Source organism: Chionomys nivalis, chromosome 26, assembly GCF_950005125.1.
Source record: "Chionomys nivalis chromosome 26, mChiNiv1.1, whole genome shotgun sequence".
Lineage (NCBI taxonomy): Eukaryota > Metazoa > Chordata > Mammalia > Rodentia > Cricetidae > Chionomys > Chionomys nivalis.
In genome coordinates, this window is record NC_080111.1 from 34850580 (window position 1) to 34864565 (window position 13986).

At 40.0% G+C, this 13986-nt stretch overlaps 1 pseudogene; it reads right to left on the reverse strand.

The window, feature by feature from the left end:
• Nucleotides 1–2729: 2729 nt before the first annotated feature.
• Nucleotides 2730–3429, reverse strand: LOC130867077 (DNA replication complex GINS protein SLD5-like; annotated as a pseudogene).
• Nucleotides 3430–13986: the final 10557 nt, after the last annotated feature.

Sequence of the window (13986 nt, forward strand, 5' to 3'; positions counted from 1 at the left end):
GCAGGTTACAAGTCAGATGAATTGAGTAAGGTGGAACAAAACCCTTATAATTCTGTCCAGAAGGCAGAATTATATGCCATTCTTATAGTGCTAAGGGATTTTAAAGAACCTCTTAATATAGTTACAGATCCACAATGTGCAGAAAGAGTTATCTTGCATATTGAAACTGCTGAATTTATACCAGATGACACAGAGTTGACTTCACTGTTTATCCAGGTACAAAACATAATCAGGAACAGGCTTTGTCCGATGTACATAACACACATCCAGTCCCATACAGGTCTGCCTGGTCCTCTAGCACAAGGTAACGCTGAGATTGATCAATTATTAATTGGAAGCGTGTTGCAGGCCTCAGAATTTCATGAAAGGCATCATGTCAATAGTAAAAGCTTAAGAAACAATTTTCCATTACATGGCAACAAGCTAAGGACATTATAAAGAGATGTCCTACTTGTTCTTTCTATAATCAAACACTGTTGCCTGCAGGGAGTAACCCAAAGGGTACTAAGAGAAATGAAATCTGGCAGATGGATGTGTTCCACTTTATGGAATTTGGTAAATTAAAATATGTACACCACACCATAGACACGTATTCAGGTTTTCAATGGGTTACTGCCCTGAGCTCAGAAAAGGCTGATTCAGGAATCACACATTTATTGGAAGTTATGGCCATCATGGGTATACCTGCACAAATAAAGACAGATAATGGTCCAGCATATGTATCTAAGAAAATGAAACATTTTTTGATTATTATAATATAAAACACATTACAGGTATACCAAATAATCCTACAGGTCAGGCAGTTATAGAAAGTTCAAATCATACTATAAAGGATATGCTGAATAAACAGAAAGGGACCGAAAATATCCCCAGTAATAGATTACATAATGCTTTATTAACCTTGAATTTTTTATTATTATTATTATTTTTATTCTTTTTTAATTAAAATTTCCACCGGTCCCCATTTCCCATTTCCCTCCCCTCCTCCCAGATATTGCCCCTCCCCCCACTCCCCTTTCCCTATCCCCACTCCTCTTCTCCTACCCCCACTCCATTCCCTCTCCCTCTCGATACTGAAGAGCAGTACAAATTCCCTGCCCTGCGGGAAGACCAAGGTCCTCCCACTTCTATCTAGGTCCAGGAAGGTGATCGTCCAAACAGGCTAAGCTCCCACATAGCCAGTTCATGTATTAGGATCAAAACCTAGTGCCATTATCCTTGGCTTCTCATCAGCCTTCATTGTCCGCCATGTTCAGAGAGTCCAGTTTCAACCCATGCTTATTCAGCCCCAGTCCAGCTGGCCTTGGTGGGCTCCCAATAAATCAGTTCCAATGTCACAGTGGGTGGGTGCACCCTTCGTGGTCCTGACTTCCTTGCTCATGTTCTCCCTCCTTCTGCTCCTCATTTGGACCTTAAGAACTCAGACCATTGCTCCAAATTGAGTCTCTGTCTCTATCTCGATTCATCGCCAGATGAAGGTTCTAAAGTGATATGTAAGATATTCATCAGTATAGGATAGGATCATTTCAGGTTCCCTCTCCTCAGTTGCCCAAGGTACCGGCTGGGGACATCTCCCTGGACACCTGCAAGCCCCTCTAGAGTCAAGTCTCTTGCCAACCCTAAGATGGCTCCCTTAGTTAGGATATATACTTCGCTGCTCCCGTATTCATCCTTCCTGTATCCTAACCATCCCAATCCCTCAAGGTCCTCCCATCCTCCCCTTCTCATGTTTCTCATCCCGTTTCCCATTAGCCCCAAGCCACCTCACCCGCTAGTTCCCAGTTTTTGCCCGGCAATCTTGTCTACTTCCCCTTTCCAGGCGGATGAGTATACGATTTTCTTTGGGTTCACTTTCTTATTTAGCTTCTCTAGGATCACAAATTATATGCTCAATGTCCTTTATTTATGGCTAGAAACCAATTATGAGTGAGTACATCCCAAGTTCCTCTCTTTGGGTCTGGGATACCTCACTCAGGATAGTATTTTCTATTTCCATCCATTTGCATGCAAAATTCTAGAAGTCATTGTTTTTTACTGCTGAGTAGTACTCTAATATGTATATATTCCACACTTTCTTCATTCATTCTTCCATTGAAGGGCATCTAGGTTGTTTCCAGGTTCTGGCTATTACAAACAATGCTGCTATGAACAGATACTTTTGTCATATGATAGGGCATCTCTTGGGTATATTCCCAAGAGTGGTATTACTGGATCTTGGGGTAGGTTGATCCCAAATTTCCTGAGAAATCGCCACACTGATTTCCAAAGTGGTTGCACAAGTTTGCATTCCCACCAGCAATGAATGAGTGTGCCCCTTCCTCCACAACCTCTCCAGCAAAGGTGATCATTGGTGTTTTTGATTTTAGCCATTCTGACAGGTGTAAGATGGTATCTCAAAGTTGTTTTAATTTGCATTTCCCTTATCGCTAAGGAGGTTGAGCATGACCTTCAGTATCTTTTGGCCATTTGAATTTCTTTTGTTGAGAATTCTCTGTTCAGTTCAGTGCCTCATTTTTTTTCTGACAGTCCATTTATTTGCTGAGAAGCCAGACAGAGCAAGCGCCCCATCTGCTGGTGCTGGCTAGAACAGCAGGGTGTTAGAGAAGGCTGTGGTGATGAAGGGAACCCGCACTGATCTTTTCCATGGCCAAGTAGACCGCATGTTGCTAAGAAAAATCTATTGTATGGAGCATGGCACAAAAGGAAATGGGGTTTCTAATATTGTCCATGATTCCACATCCTCAGGCTTGTTAGTTGTTTTATATTAACTGAACGGCTCCAGAAGCAACAAGAGGTGCAATGGTTTTGTACCGGATCAAGTGCTGTGAACCCTCCTTCAAGTAAATAACAGTCTCTCTGCTCATCTGCTTCTGGTTCTATGAGGATGTTTTCTTGTCGCTGCTTCACTCTCAGAAACACGTATGAGTCTAGGTCTGGTTTGGGAACTGCCCTCAAGAGGTCCACTTTCTGCAGGTTGGGAGGCATGTGCTTTAAGGCAACATTTCTAAGATGGGTCTCTGTGTGATCCATATACTCTTTGACAAAGACAAACTCCTATGGAGAAAGGATGGAAGGCTCCCCCATAGAGCGAGTTTTCTCCTTTTCTAGAATGTGCGGGAAAAACTTCTCTATCTTCATGAGTCGACACCGCAAGTAGCTGCTAAAGACATAGCGGATCCTCTCCATCTCCATCCGATGAATGCTGACCTTCAGATCCCCCCTTTGGGCTCTTCTGAGATTGTCTTCCATGTGCTCTAGCTGTTCCATGACACACTCAACAATTTCAGACTTGCTTTCCAGTAGCTCAGGCGCAAACTTCTCATTCATCCACGCCTGTTCCAGCCTTTCAATAAGCTCAGCAGGAGTTAGGACCACCTCCTCACTACCCCCATCAGAGTCCTGTCCATGGAGATCCAGCTCCTCGGTCATGGTTTCTGAAACAGGAACCTCACAGCAGTCACTTAAAGAGGCTACACGGAGCGGGAATTCGTCTTCCCTCCCCTTTCGGCCCACACGCTGGCGGGGAACCACGGGCGGAGTCACCACCGGTGGTGGACTCCGGGCTGGAGCTCCCGCGGAAAGGATGCTGCGGACGGCTTCACCCGGACCCGGCCTCCGGAGGTGCAAATCCCGCGCTTCTCAGTGCCCCATTTTTTAATTGGGTTAATTAGCATTTTAAAGTCTAGTTTCTTGAGTTCTTTATATATTTTGGAAATCAGACCTTTGTCTGTTGCAGGGTTGGTGAAGATCTTCTCCCAGTCACTGGGATGCCTTTTTGTCTTAGTGACAGTGTCCTTTGCTTTATAGAAGCTACTCATTTTCAGGAGGTCCCATTTATTCAATGTTGTCCTTAATGTCTGTGCTGCTGGGGATAAACGAAGAAAGTGATCTCCTGTACCCATATGTTGTAGAGTACTTCCCACTTTTTCTTCTATCAGGTTCAGTGTGTTCAGACTGATATTGAGGTCTTTAATCCATTTGGACTTGAGATTTGTGCATGGCGATAGATATAGATCTATTTTCATTCTTCTACACGTTGACAACCAGTTCTGCCAGCACCATTTGTTGAAGATGCTCTCTTTTTTCCATTGAATACTTTTAGCTCCTTTATCAAAAATCAGGTGTTCATATGTTTGTGGGTTAAAATCAGGGTCTTCTACTTGGTTCCATTGATCGACTTCTCTGTTTTTATGCCAATACCAAGCTGTTTTCAATACTGAAGCTCTGTAATAGAGTTTGAAGTCAGGGATGGTAATGCCTCCAGACAATCCTTTATTATATAAGATTGTTTTGCTATCCTGGGTTTTTTGTTTTTCCATATAAAGTTGGGATTTTAATGGAGATTGCATTGAATCTATAAACTGCCCTTGGTAGAATTGCCATTTTTACTATGTTGATCCTCCCAATCCAAGAGCAAGGGAGATCCTTCCATTTTCTGGTATCCTCCTCAATTTCTTTCTTCAAAGATTTAAAGTTCTTGTCAAATAGATCTTTCACTTCCTTGGTTAGGGTTACCCCAAGATATTTTAGGCTATTTGTGGCTATCGTGAAGGGTGATGCTTCTCTGATTTCCCTCTCTGCTTCCTTATCCTTTGTGTATAGGTGGGCAACTGATTTTTTGGAATTGATCTTGTATCCTGCAACGCTACTAAAGGTGTTTATCAGCTGTAGGAGTTCTTTGCTGGAGTTTTTGGGGTCGCTTATGTACACTATCATATCGTCTGCAAATAAGGAAAGTTTAACTTCTTCCATTCCAATTTGAATCCCTTTGATCCCCTTATGTTGTCTTATTGCTATCGCAAGCATTTCAAGCACTATATTAAAGAGGTATGGAGAGAGTGGACAGCCTTGTCATGTTCCTGATTTTAGTGGAATAGCTTTGAGTTTCTGTCCATTTAGTTTGATGTTAGCTGTCAGCTTGCTATAAATAGCTTTTATTATACTTAGGTATGACCCTTGTATCCCTAATCTCTCTAAGACCTTTATCATAAAGGAATGTTGAATTTTGTCAAATGCTTTTTCAGCATCTAATGAAATGATCATATGGTTTTTTTCTTTCAGTTTATTTATATGATGGATTACATTGATAGATTTTCGTATGTTGAACCAGCCCTGCATCTCTGGGATGAAGCCTACTTGATCATAATGGATAATTTTTCTGAAATGTTCTTGGATTTGGTTTGCCAGTATTTTATTGAGTATCTTTGCGTCGATGTTCATGAGTGAGATTGGCCTGCAGTTCTCTTTCTTGGTTGTATCTTTGTGTGGTTTTGGTATCAGAGTAACTGCAGCTTCATAAAAGGAATTTGACAATGACTTCTTTGTTTCTATATTGTGAAATACCTTAAGGAGTATAGGTATTAGGTCTTCTTGGAAGTTCTGGTAGAATTCTTCATTGAAGCTGTCTGGACCTGGGCTTTTTATGGTAGGGAGGTTTTTTATAACAACTTCTAATTCTTCGCGACTAACAGGTCTATTTAAGTTGTTCACCTGGTCCTGGTTTAACTTTGGTATATGGTACTTATCTAAAAACGTGTCCCTTTCTTTTACATTTTCCAATTTTGTGGCATACAGGTTTTTGTAGTAAGATCTAATGATTCTCTGAATTTCCTCTGTGTCTGTGGTTATGTCTCTCTTTTCGTTTCTGATCTTGTTAATTTGCATATTCTCTCTCCGCTGTTTGATTAGTTTAGATAGGGGTTTATCAATCTTATTGATTTTCTCCAAGAACCAGCTTTTTGTTTCATTGATTCTTGAATTGTTTTCTGTGTTTCTATTTTGTTGATTTCAGCCCTCAGTTTGATTATTTCCAGTCTTCTACTTCTCCTAGGTGAGTCTGCTTCTTTTTTTTCTAGAGCTTTCAGGTGGGCTATTAAGTCTCCAATGTGTGCTTTCTCCGTTTTCTTTAAGTGGGTGCTTAATGCTATGAACTTTCCTTTTAGCACTGCTTTCATAGTGTCCCATATGTTTGAGTATGTTGAGTCTTCGTTTTCATTGAATTCAAGAAAGACTTTAATTTCTTTCTTTATTTCTTCCTTGATCCAGGTGTGGTTCAGTAGTTGACTGTCCAGTTTCCATGAGTTTGTAGGCTTTCTGGAGATAGCATTGTTGTTGAATTCAAACTTTAATCCATGGTGATCTGATAAGACACAGGTGGTTACTGATATTTTTTTGTAACTGTGTAAGTTTGCTTTGTTACCGAGTATGTGGACTATTTTCGAGAAGGTTCCATGCGCTGCAGAGAAGAAGGTATATTCTTTCCTATTTGAGTGGAATGTTCTATAGATGTCTGTTAAGTCCATTTGATTCATTACCTTCATTAATTCTCTTATTTCTCTGTTAGGTTTCTGTCTGATTGACCTGTCCATTGGTGAGAGAGGAGTGTTGAAAACTCCTACTATTATTGTGTGTGGTTTGATGACTGCCTTGAGTTTTAGTAATGTTTCTTTTACATAAGTGGGTGCTTTTATATTAGGGACATAGATATTCAGGATTGAGACTTCATCCTGATGAATTGTTCCTGTTATGAGTAAAAAAATGTCCCTCTCCATCTCTTCTGATTGATTTTAGTTTGAAGTCAACTTTCTTAGAAATTAGTATGGCCACACCTGCTTGTTTCTTAGGTCCGTTTGCTTGATAAACCTTTTCTCAGCCCTTTACTCTGAGTAGATGTCTGTCTTTGTAATTGAGGTGTGTTTCTTGTAAACAGCAGAATGTTGGATCCTGTTTTCATATCCAATCTCTTAGCCTGTGCCTCTTTATAGGTGAGTTGAGTCCATTGATATTAAGTGATATTAATGACCAGTGGTTGTTAACTCTGGTCATTTTTCCTTTCTTCTTTCTTTCTTTCTTTCTTTCTTTCTTTCTTTCTTTCTTTCTTTCTTTTCGTAGTAGGGTTTGTGTGTTTCCCTTCATCAAGTTGTGCTGGTGAAGGGTCATTAGATGTCTGAGTTATTGTGGGCATTGTTGGACTCCTTGGGTTGTGATTTTCCTTCAATTACTTTCTGTAAGGCTGGATTTGTGCCTATGTATTGTTTAAATTTGTTTTTATCCTGGAAAATTTTGTTTTCTCCATTTATAGTGCATGAAAGCTTGGCTGGGTATAGTAGTCTGGGCTTGCATCCATGGTCTCTTAGTTTCTGCAGTACATCTATCCAGGACCTTCTGGCTTTCATGGTTTCCATAGAGAAGTCAGGTGTAAGTCTGATAGGTTTACCTTTATAGGTAACTTGACCTTTTTCCTTTGCAGCTCTTAATATTCTTTCTTTATTCTGTATGTTTTGTGTCTTGATTATTATATGATGAGGAGATGTGTTTTTTTGATCCAGTCGATTCGGTGTTCTGTATGCTTCTTGGACCTTCAAAGGAATATCTTTTTTAAGGTTGGGAAAATTTTCTTCTATAATTTTATTAAGCATATTTTCTGGACCATTGAGCTGTACTTCTTCTCTTTCTTCCATCCCTATTATTCTTAGGTTTGGTCTTTTTATTGTGTCCCAGATTTCCTGAATGTTTTGTGATGAGAATTTGTTGGTTTTGTTGTTTTCTTTGATCAGTGTGTTTATTTTCTCTATGGTATCTTCAGTGTCTGAGATTCTTTCTTCTATTTCTTGTAATCTGTTGGTAGTACTTGTCTCTGTAGTTCCAGTTCGTTTATCCAGATTTTCCATCTCCATCCTTCCCTCGGTTTGTGTTTTCTTTATTACTTCCACTTCATTCTTCAAGTCTTGAACCGTTTCCCTTACCTGTTTGATTACTTTTTCTTGTTTCTCTTGGTTTTCTTGGGTATCTTTGAGAGATTTATTCATTTCCTCTACCTTTTTGTTTGTAATCTCTAATTGAATATGGCAGTTTTTCACCTCCTGTTTAAGGTCCTCTATTATTTTCATATAATTCACTTTTGGGTCGAATTCTTCTAATTCTTCTGGAATAGGGTGTACAATTCTTCTTATATCGGGATTCCTGGATTCTGGTGATGTCACGTTCCCTTTCAGGCTGTTGGAGGAATTCTTGCATTGGTGCCTGCCCATCTTTTCCTTCAAATGGAGCCAGGAGAGGACTGGTGTCTTGGTCCAGTCTTTGCTGTGACTAACTCTCTGGGTGTATCTCCTCAGTGTAGGGGCAGGAACCATTCACTTCCAGATGGACTCCTCAACACCAAAACATGAACGTCTGGTAGTCCAATGACCCGCAGACAAAAGAGCGAATGCAGGGGGTAGGTCAGGTTTGAATAGAACACAGGCAACCCTGCAGCACAGGCTGGAGGTGCCTGTGCTCCCTTTTGGGGTTGTTGAGGCCTGCCCGGTAGGCAGGCACTCACTGCTCTGGGTGGGTAACCTTAGTGTAGGAGCAGGAAGCTGATCCTCAGCAAAGGACCTTGCAGACAAGGCAGGCTTTGGGGGAGGGGGGCGTGTATGTAGGAAAGAAAGCCCTGCAGCAGGATCTGGGGGAAGGGGGGTTGTGCTCTCTTCTGGAACAGTCCGCCCCGGGATAGCACACACTCACCCGTCCAGATGGAACTTCTCAGCACCTACACAGGGACACCTGGTAGCCCAAAGAGCCAGGGACCAAGGGAAGAAGGAGTAGGCAGGGCAGGTCCAGGAGAGCACAGCAGACCCTGCAGCCCCAGCAGCAGGGGCCCCGCACTCCCTGGCGGGGACCTTGAGGCCTGCCTGCTAGTCAGGTACTCACTGCTCTGGGTGGGTAACCTTAGTGTAGGAGCAGGAAGCTGATCCTCAGCAAAGGACCTTGCAGACAAGGCAGGCTTGGGGGAGAGGGGGCGCATGTGTAGGAAAGAAAGCCCTGCAGCAGGAACTGGGGGGAGGGGGTTTGTGCTCTCTTCCGGGACAGTCCGCCCCAGGATAGCACACACTCACCCGTCCAGATGGAACTTCTCACCACCTACACAGGGACACCTGGTAGCCCAAAGAGCCAGGGACCAAGGGAAGAAGGAGGCAGGCAGGGCAGGTCCAGAAGAGCACAGCAGACCCTGCAGCCCCAGCAGCAGGGGACCGCACTCCCTAACCTTGAATTTTCTTAATGCTAAAGAGAAAGGAATGACAGCAGCAGAAAGACTTTGGATAATGGAAAAGTCTGCTGAACTAAATCAACTGATTTATTTCAAAGATGTGCTGACCTCTCAATGGAAGCCAGGAGATGTGCTACGTTAAGGAAGGTGTTTTGCTCTTAATTCCAGGAGTAGAAAAATTGTGGATACCATCAAAATTAAGTCTGGGTCACACCTTTTGCTAGAAGGAATGTGGGCTGTTATTTCTCTCTCTGCTTTCCCTTACCTTGTCAGTACATGTACTCATTATTATTGAAGTCTACTTCTTTGAGATTCCAGCATATACACTAAACACCTGAGACACCCAGTCTTGTGGGACTGAATAACTACTAGAACTTGCACTTTCCAGTCACTGACAGCAATTGTTGGAGTGCAGCCTTTAAGTTATTTCAGTAAATTGCGATATGCACACACACTTAGACAGACAGACAACAGACAGATATATAGATGGAGAGAGAGAGAGATTTAGTTCTTAAGTTCTGTTACTCTAGAGAACCCTGACTAATATACTGTGATTTTTAGTCAATATAATTTTTAAACTTCTAGTTCCCAGCTTTTTATTTATGCCATAATTACACACCAGAAACACTTTTACCAAATACTTCAGTATCACATTATATGCATATGAAGAAAATAACCTTTCATGCAGTAACAGTCAAAAGAGTATGGGAAAAATGAAGTGTAATATTGAGTGTTATTTCTGATGAAAAATTTATCAAACAATATGAGCCATTAGATCTATGGCAAGAATTAATCATTTGTTTTGATCAAGTTGAAGGTGCTTGTTCTTTCTATTTATCTTTAAATTTTATCTTGCTGCCATTTATTCAAGTCTATTAAAATTTAAAATTAAGTAAATGGATGCTTGAAAGGAATATACCACTATTAAATCTTAAACCACAGCAAGGTAAAACCCACTGATATTTTGTATTTGATGTGTTGAATTAACAATCTGAAATTTTTTTCTGAGATAGATTCTACTCGTAATTTCTCAAGTCCCTAGCTAGTAAATCATTGTTTATTTAATACAAACATTTTCAGATTATTTTAACAGGCTCACTTATTTAAAAGAGGGAAAAGTGCTTAGATAGTATTTCTTCCCTTGAGAATTATGAAGTTGGGATCTACAATAAGTGTTAATCAGTTCTCTGTTTTTATTTTAGGTATTGATTTCAACATTCCCAAATAAATGGGTAGACCTTTGTTAGGTTTAGGAAACATTAAAAAGAAAAGCAGGTTGAAAGGTTTGGGGAGGGGAAGTTTTGTTGACCAGGGTCTCACAAGACACCTTAGCCTGGTTTACATCTATTGGTGATACTCCTGCCTCAACTTGCTATGTACTGAATGAAATCTAAAGTACGAACCACCAAAATCAGCATGAAGGATGTTTGTTTAATGGTTTTTTTTTTTTTGATACAGGTTTTTGCTATGTATACTAACTGGACCTGAAAGGCAAAATCCTCCTGTCCCCATATTCAATGTATTGGGATTATTGGTGGGGAACAATGTGCCCAGCAAAATCTGTCTCATTTGTCAAGCTCTAATTGGTTTTAAGGCCCTCAGCCTTGAGCTGGGGAGATCGCTGAGAGGATAAAATCACTCACTGCCAAAAGGATGATCTCAGTTCTATTCCCCATATCCATGGGGATTTGGAGAGGCAAGAGTGAATGTGGATAATGTGTTGCTTCTCTGTTCTGTCATCTTTACCCAATATCTGACTCTGGGTTTTTATTAATACTACTAATTAGGATCACATTTCAACAATCATCTAGAATGCATTACCTTACTACTTATTTCTAAAGGGCACTACTTGAGTAAGTTTTCATGGTTCTTCTTGTCCAGCCCTTTCTCTGCTGGGACTATGCATTCTTTAAAGTTGGTCCTTGAACTCAATTTGTACACAATCCATCTTCATTTGGAATTTTGCATTATAATCCAGAGAAGAAGGAGGGCTTCCATTTACCAGTCTATTTTTTTCTCACTGACCAGTTAAGGCCCAGACATGAAGCAGTTGCATGACTTTTCAGCACTTGGAAGCAGAAGTGGGATTAGGTGTCCAATGGAATTCTCAATGGCATAGTGTGTGGCCAGCCCAAGTTACAGGAGATATTGTTCTAAACATAAATAAGTAAACCAGACTCAATAAAATATAGAAACAAATCCTTAATAACCTGGAAACAATGGGGAATAGGAAGAAATAAGAGATTAGAGCAAAGATGCATTTAAAGAAATTCTAAGTTAAAAATTGAAACTCATAATTTGTTTTAAAAACCATGTAGCTGAAAAAAACATATAGGTAGATTGACTTTGAAAAACACAAAACCATTATCTGGCAGAGGAAATGGCATTAATAAGATATTATTCCACCCTGTCCTTAAATGTAATGTTAGCTGCTGGGACCTGTCACCTGACAAACACAGGTAGAGCCAATGGATACAAATATGACAAAAAAGATTGATGTCTGTATACGAGAGCTCCATTTTGGAATTTCAACATTCATTGGCTCAATTAACCTTCAAACATGGGACACCCAAATTGGGCCTGCCTTCATTACATGACATGGATCAATACATGCTAGGAAATTACAAAATCACTTATCCATGTACAATCATATCTTATTTCATAATGGAGAATTTAAAGCTGTTTGCCTTTAGTGATTCCCCTATAGTATACATAGTTTGTCTATACTATTAAGGTCTGAAGGCCAAAACCATGCTCCACACAAATTCTTTTTCTGTTACTGAAATGAACAATTGACTTTATGACAAAATTCGAAATTTCACAACTTGGTGGTGACTGAGATCTTTAATCTAAAAATTTATTTAGTTTAATCATCAGGAGAGCCAGGTCAATTCCTTGGGGAGCAATGGCGTGGGATTAAGGCTACCTGAGCGAACAAAAGAATTTTTGTCTCAGAAACATTTTTCTACAAGACTGATGTTCTAGAATTAATATGCCTTCCCAGGAATAAATCTTCCACAAACTTAAATATTTAATTAACATAAATTGCTGTAGCAACAGGCTGCATTTACTATTGGTTAATGTTAAAAAAAGGAGCCAGCCTGGAACACATTTTGCATTCCACATAAGCTGTCATCATGAAGTTTCTTTTTAGTTCAGGACAAAGGTTATACTGTGAAAAACATAAAAAGGGACAGGAGAAGTCAGGTGGTGGTAGCACACATCTTTAATCTGAACTCTAGGGAGTCAGAGGCAGACAGACCTCTGTGAGTTCAAGGCCAGACTCATCTACAAGAGGTAGTTGCAGGTCAGGCTTCAAAATTACAGAGAAACCGAGTCTTGAAAATCAAAACAACAAAAAGGAGAGGGAGACGGGAGAAGGCATGTCTAAACATGTAGGCAGATGGAGATTTACAGAGCAAATCTATTGTTCTGATCAGGCAAGATCTAAAAGATATATTTAAAAGATATATCAACATACATAGGAAATAGAACACAAATACAAAAATATGGGCAAGTCTTGTCCACATTATAAAAGATTACCTTAAATGAACAGCTATTTTGAGTTCTTTCAACTTCAGAATAAGGCATCTTTTGACACTGAAAATGGTGGTTCAAAGGAAGACCAGACATACTTGTAAGAAGAACCAAGAATAGTTCATTTTAACTAGCCCTCACTACTATCTGTTTCAAGGCTGTGAAATTTACTCTAAAGGATTTTGTTCTTTAAGCTTCATTTTATACGTATGGATGTTTGCCCAAATGTGTCTGTGTCAAGACCTGCAGAGGCCAGAAGAGGGAATCAGATCCCTTGAACCTCAGTTACAGGAGGTCTAGCAACATAACCTCTGCCGTCTTCAAAAACAACCATTGCTCTTAATTTCTAAGCTATCTCTCAAGCCACATTTTTATTAAAAATCTATTTTCACACATTTTAATTAAAATATATTACATCTCTTTACCCGTCTTGTGTTGTCTCTCTATCCCTTTCCAAATATTTCTCTTCCAATTCCTTCATTGTTAAGTATGTACTAATAAGTATGGACAAATTTGTGAATAGAATCTGCTGGGTCTATTTCTGTTGGTTGTGTGTTAGGCTTTCAGGACTGAGCATATTTATTTGAACACAAATAAGGTGATCAGCCATGTCTGAAGCTAATTCACTCACTTGAAGTAAAGTTTTACTTGTTATTGAGCAACATGATTCTGATCCTTAAGTGTCCTACTGCCTTTGACAGAAAACATTATTAAAACTATGTTAGGGGTATTTATTAATATTTATGTATTTTTAATATAATTAAGAATATGGGGCCGGGCAATGGTGGCGCATGCCTTTAATCCCAGCACTCGGGAGGCAGAGGCAGGTGGATCTCTGTGAGTTTGAGACCAGCCTGGTCTACAGAGCTAGTTCCAAGACAGGCTCCAAAGCCACAGAGAAACCCTGTCTCAAAAAACCAAAAAAAAAAAAAGAATATGTAAACTTGAAGAAAACCTATTTAAAACATAGAGTCACCTACATATGTTTTTCTTCAACATTTGCCATTCTGGTGCCCTAAGACCAGAAAAAATGTACCAGATCTTCAAGACCCACAATTACAGGGAGTTCTGACAAATCTGAGGTGTGTGCTATGAATCAAAGATGGGTACCCAAGAAGACCAGTACTCATGAGACAACTCTCTGGATCCCACAGATGTCATTACAATGCTGAAGGTGAAGGTGACCCACTCTTCTTTCTGTCTCTTATCACTTGAAAGATAAAGTCACCTCTGGATGGTTGTCAAAGGATCCAATGGGCAGAATGTGAATGGCATTTGTATATTCCTTCTTATTTTCATTGCTAAGATAGCTCTCTCTATGTGAGTAAAGATAAAAAAAGATGGTTGAATTCAGTCTAAGTCCAGCCAAATTTTATTAGGAAAGGTTCCATAATTTGAAGTAGGCTTTCTTCTGGGACTTT